Below are 6,000 nucleotides of genomic sequence, written 5' to 3' on the forward strand. Positions count from 1 at the left end.
GGACAAGTTTGGCTGTCTTAGAAATCTTTGAGCAAACGCAAGAGTCATTTGTTCTGAGTGGTGGCTTCTTTCTTCCTTGCTAAATATCAATTTTTCTCCACTGTTTTTTACATGACATGTATGAATTTTGAAATCCGTGCACATGAGAAGCCTTTAATAATCTGTGCAAAAATGAAAACAAAAGATGAGCTTATTTTGGTGCAAATAATGTTGAAATCCATGCATAGCTTGTTCATGGCACTAATTTCCCATGAGGTTTTTTTTTTAAAGATACCTCACATACATAGATTTCAAACTTTTTTTGTGCTAGATTAAGCTTATCTTTTAATTCTATTTTCCACAAACCTTTTAATAAAAGGTGTATTTATTTATTTATTTTAAAGAGAGAGAGAGAGAGAGAGAGATCTTATATCCACTGGTTAACTCCCCCGATGGCTATAACAGATGGGCCTGCACCAGGCTGAAGACAGGAGCCAGGAGCCAGGAGCCAGGAGCCAGGAGCCAGGAGCCAGGAATTCCATCCAGGTCTCCCATACTGATTGTAGGAGCCTAGGGCACTTGGCCCTTCTACCACTGCCTTTTCAGACACATTAGCAGGATTGGAAGTAGAGCAACAGGGACTAGGATGCTGATACGGGATGCTAGCACCACAACTGATGGCTTAAATTGTGCTACAATGCTGGCCTCTATGCTATGAATATATATCTAAGAAATAACAAATATATGTATATCTGTAACAGAAACGTGTGTACTGGGTAGTTTAGCAATGGAGACTCTGTGTGTGTCTATACAAGTTCATGATCCAGCACTGATGATTCCTACTGATGAAGTCGGTGCTGTGCTGTGGTCAGTGCACTGGGAATTCACTGTATCGGCAGCATCAGCCCCTTCCTCTCCAGGGTGCAATCAGCCGCATGTAGTGATTTTACTTTCTCCCAAGTGTATTCCACTGCTTCAACATTTTTTTCTCTTGTTCGCATTTCTTTTTCCCGTCGGATTTCGTGGATGGCCGTGAAGCAGTAACCACGGGAGACGTGGTGCAGCTGATTCCCGGTTAGCATCACTGCAGGAGGGATGACACATTCAAAGGGGCTGCTGCCGCCCAGAAAAGCCAGAGCAGGATTAAGGAGACCAATAAGCCACGATAAAGCCCCAGGGATCTGAGGCAGCAGAAGCACGTATTACCCCTAGTTCTGCCAGAAACAGGCGTTGGGGTGTGGGGCAATGCAGGGAGGGCGTTTAGAACTCAGATCTGTGAATGGCAGAGGGGCGGCCAGCAGGACCCAGGACTCCAGAAAACGAGCAAACCATCTTTCAGGGAGGCAGTAGGGAAGAAACCCCCACCCTCTCTCTTCCTCTTTCCGTCTTCCCAGTGCTCACTGCCAACCAGGCCCAGAGAGAAGCAAAGATCACACAAGCTCACAGGGGAGGAGGTTGACTCACTGGGCCACACAGCAGCTACAAGAAGCGTGTGTGTGCGGGGCTGAGAGTAGGCAGAATAGACTCCCAGAAGGCAGGGGCTGTGCATGCTCCACCTTTGCATGACCATGTCTAGCACAGGGCTCAACAAAGATTTTAAAAAATTTATTTATTTTTGAAAGAATTACAGAGCAGGAGAAAGAGACAGAAAGAGACAGAAAGAGAGAGAGAGAGAGAGAGAAAGGGAGAGAATGAGAGATAGCTTCCATTCACTGGTTCACTCCCCCAGATGGTTACAACAGCCAGCGTAGGGCCAGGCTGAAGTCAGGAGCCAGGGGCTTCATCCAGGACTTCCACACGGGTGCAGGGGCCCGAGGACTTGGGCCATCTTATTCTGTGTTCCCAGGCCATAGCAGAGAGCTGGATTGGAAGTGGAGCAGCTGGGTCTTGAACTGGCAGCCATATGGGATGCCAGCAGTGCGGGTGGGTACTTTACCTGCTAGACCACAATACCAGTGCCTCAACAAGGATCTTACTGAATCCTTGCACTAATGCGTTTGTTAAGTGCCTCTGAAACACGAAGTGTTGTCAGTGACACCACAGTGCTCCTGAACTTCAACTTTGTTATACAGGCAGCACCACACATATTACTGTTATTTAAGACTCCCTCTTCCTACAACACTTTTCCTTTTATTAACAAGTGAATATTAAAGGAGAATCTGGTGTCTGGTTTTCCTCTCCATTAACTCCTCCCTAACCTGCACACAGAGAAATTGTCTTCAGAAGGGAGTTTCTGGTGTCGTTAGCCAGATTTATAAGCAAATGAAAGAACAAAGCTTTCTTAAAGAGGCGACTGTGCAGGGCTGGGCAGTCTGTGAAGCCTTCCATTTCTTCAGCTGCAAATCAGCTTGATGATAGTACTTTCCTCATAGATACCACTTTCTAGCAACTGTCCATTCATTTCAAATGGTGCATTTTTCTACCAACCGATAACTTCCAGGGATTCCAACAACTCAAAATTGCCTGGTTCTCTTATTGCCTGGTTCTCTTGTTGTTCCATGAGTCAAGTGGGACAGATTCTCATGGGTGTATGGAAACTCATTGTTTTCATCTTTATTTTCCATGGAAATTTACCCCAACTTATTGCATAAAAGTAGTTGAATCGATTAACAAATTCAAATTAAATAAGGAATCCGAGGACATACTTTCCGCCATTCAAAGTTTTTTTTAATTTTTTTTTTAAGTTTTGGGCTCTGAATCTTACCATTGTTGTTTATTGGTATTAACTCTACAGGTATAAATTGGCTTTTTAAAAAAGAATATTAATAATGTATTGGATTTTTTAAAAATAATATTAATAATGTAGTCTAACTGTTTAATTTTATTATGAACAATCCACTTCTCCCACGTCTTTCACTCTCTCAATTACATGCCACTCCTCTGTGCTCACTCTGTGAATGCCTGCGTGCTATGAGTGGCTAGGAGGATTCCAGTCCTTTTCACAAGCAAACATTGCCTTGTTTACACTCTGTCACTGTGCCTGTCTCCTCTCTCTCCCTCTCAACACAAAAACACTTCCTTCCTCAATCTCCCCCAATGTCACCACACATGAACACATGCACCCACATGCACATTATGACCAGGGCAAAATTCCTACTTTCTTTGGACAATCAGAATATAAGTCCTAGGGCCAGCATTATGGCACAGTAGGTTAATCCTCCACCTGCAGTGCCAGCATCCCATATGGGTGCTGGTTCAGGTCCTGGCTGCTCCTTTTCTGATCCAGCTCTCTTCTATGGCCTGGGAAAGCAGTAGAAGATGGCCCAAGTGCTTGGGCCCCTGCACCCATGTGGGAGACCCAGAAAAAGCTCCCGGCTCCTGGCCTTGGATCAGCTCTGCTCTGGCCATTGTGGCCATTTGGGGAGTAAACTAGCAGATGGAAGACCTTTCTCTGTGTCTCTCTCTCACTGTCTGTAACTCTACCTCTCAAATAAATAAATAAAATTATTTTTTAAAAAAGAATGTAAGTCCTCTAATTTTGTAAGAGTATGACAAGTTCCTCTTCCACATGGACAGTCAGATCTCTGCAGTCACATTCTGTAACTCTGCCATTTAGTAGTCCTTGGTTGAACTTGGGCAAAAAACTTAACCTCTCTGAGCCTATATTATCTCACCTTTTAAATGCAGAAAATAAAAGTTCACCTGGAGTTATTCTGGAGCTTAAATAAAACTACTTTAAGCATTGTCAAGTACTCATTAGAGGCTAACACAGTATCGTTGCTAATAGCACTGGGCTGGAAGTACAAGGCTGAGGCCCACTCAGTCCACGTGGCAGCATCATCCCCCTCCATGGACGAATGAGCTTGCAATGTAACTGGGAGGAGCAGAGGGAGCAGAGAGCCTCCAGCAGCCAGAGGGCTATTGGAGCTGAGGCCATGGTCTTTCCAGGTAGCCCCCAGCCAGCCACTGAGCAGGGCAGGGCCCTGGGGCCTGGTTATTCCTGGTCCTTGTGCTGCTCCTCTGGACGTCAGCTGGGCTCTAGAGCTGTCCCTTGGATTAGAGAGAGACTCCCATGTGCATCACTGCTTGAGGTCGCCCCATCCAGTCTGATTCTACTGTTCTATCTTCCCCCATAAAGCTTTCACACACCTCACCTTGTCACATCAGCTCCTTTCTAGAGAATCAACAGTGGGGAAAATTCCCAAGTTAGATCACCATCAAATACAAGTTCATATGGTAGTGGTGCCCATTACTGTTTTTTTTTAAGATTTTATTATTTATTTATTTGAGACATAGAGTTACACACAGACAGACAGAGAGAAAGAAAGGTCTTCTATCCACTGGTTTACTCTCCAAATGGCTGCAATGACTGAAACTGGGCCCGTCCAGAGCCAGGAACCAGGAGCTTCTTTTGGGTCTCCCACGTGGGTGCAGGGGCTCAAGCACTTGGACTGTTTTCTATTGCTTTCCCAGGCTGTTAGCAGGGAGCTGGATGGGAAGTAGAATAGCTGGGACTCGAACCAGCACCCATATGTGATGCTGGCACTGCGGGTGGAGGTGTAACCTACTCTGCCACAGCACTGGACCATGTCCATTACTTCTTGGAAGAGAATAAAGGTGATTGGATTGAAGGAAAGACCTACCTCTCTCTCTCTCTCTCTCTCTCTCTCTGGTGTGTGTGTGTGTGTGTGTGTGAGAGAGAGAGAGAGAGAGAGAGAGATTGAGCACAGAGAGGGAGAAGACAAAACAACAAGTTTAGAAAAGGAAGATCTTTCCCTCCAGGTAGTCCGACTTACTCTAGCTTACTATAGGGCTGAGAACGTCACACGCTGATTGTATCTTATGCCTGGCTAGAATACTGAAACTGAGTTGAACTAAACCCATGACCCCACACCAGGCCAGCTCTAGGCCTGTGAATTCCCCATATCTGGCAGGTTTTCAGAAGCTTGGTCACCCACAACAATTCTTAGCAAGCATGAGAGGTTATTTTTTTTTAATCCAAAGCTCTCCTTCCTAGTTCTTTCTTTGATTCTCCTAGTTGTCCTTACAGGGGAGATTTTCTTTTACCATCAAGAAAACTAAGGCACAAAGAAGTTGGGTAACGTGTCCAATTCTACAGCAAGTACGTGGCAGAGCCATTGAGATTTGAGATTTGTCTGTCTTAACTCTAATCCCTCACACAGTCTCCCTACAGGGTGTGATTGGATTAAAATAATTTAGAGCCTAACTGTATCTGTGGTGCACAAAACAGCAGGAACAAGGCATTCCCCTTCAGAGTTAAACCCGGAGCTATTTGGAAATGAGCATTTTCAGTGCAAGCAGTTATGACTCATTTGTGGTGCTGCTGATCGTTAGCATGTCAGTGACTCTACACTTGCTCCTTGTGTGTCAGCCCTGCCGTGGTCAGCCCATGCCGTGGACCACCCTGCATGCCCTAAGTGTCATGTAAAACAGGGGCCTTGTGACCTCGTAAACACGTGGAGTCATGGCTGTCAAAACGCTGCTCTTAACGTATCTGCAGAAGACAAGTTCTGCCGGGATCCTCTCAGAATTTGACAGAGCTGGCCGCTGCTTGCCTTGCATTCTGGAGCTGCTCAGCCCATCTCCGGGTTGCAGGTTCAGACCCCTCTTTTGCTCGCTGCCCACACTGCTGCCAACCCCCAACCATCAGAAAATGTTCTGCTTCCATAATCCATTTCTCCAAGATGACTCGGAGCACAAACTATGCCTCCCATCTGGGCAGCAGAGCTGTGCGGTGGTTGGTTCACTGCTTCGACTCTAGGAAAATGGTGCTTTCCGATTGTTTAGCCGGCTCTATATGGGGTTGAAGCTGTGTTGTATTCTCAGCCCAGCCACATCCTAGCAGGTCACAAAATCTTCAGGGCGGGGGAAGGGAGCTGTTAGCAAATGTCTGCTCCCTCCTCTGCAGGACCCCCTTCTCCCTGCTCATGTGCTTCCCTGATGCAGCACCAAGGGAAGCTTTGGCCTCCGATGGAGCCCCATGAAGTCCATCCCCAAGTTTAACATGTCTGTGCAGAAGCCAGCTTGGATTTGAATTTCCTTATAATACTGGACCTAAAA

This window comes from Oryctolagus cuniculus, chromosome 13, assembly GCF_051225735.1.
Source record: "Oryctolagus cuniculus isolate XC-2025 breed Fujian yellow rabbit chromosome 13, ASM5122573v1, whole genome shotgun sequence".
NCBI lineage: Eukaryota > Metazoa > Chordata > Mammalia > Lagomorpha > Leporidae > Oryctolagus > Oryctolagus cuniculus.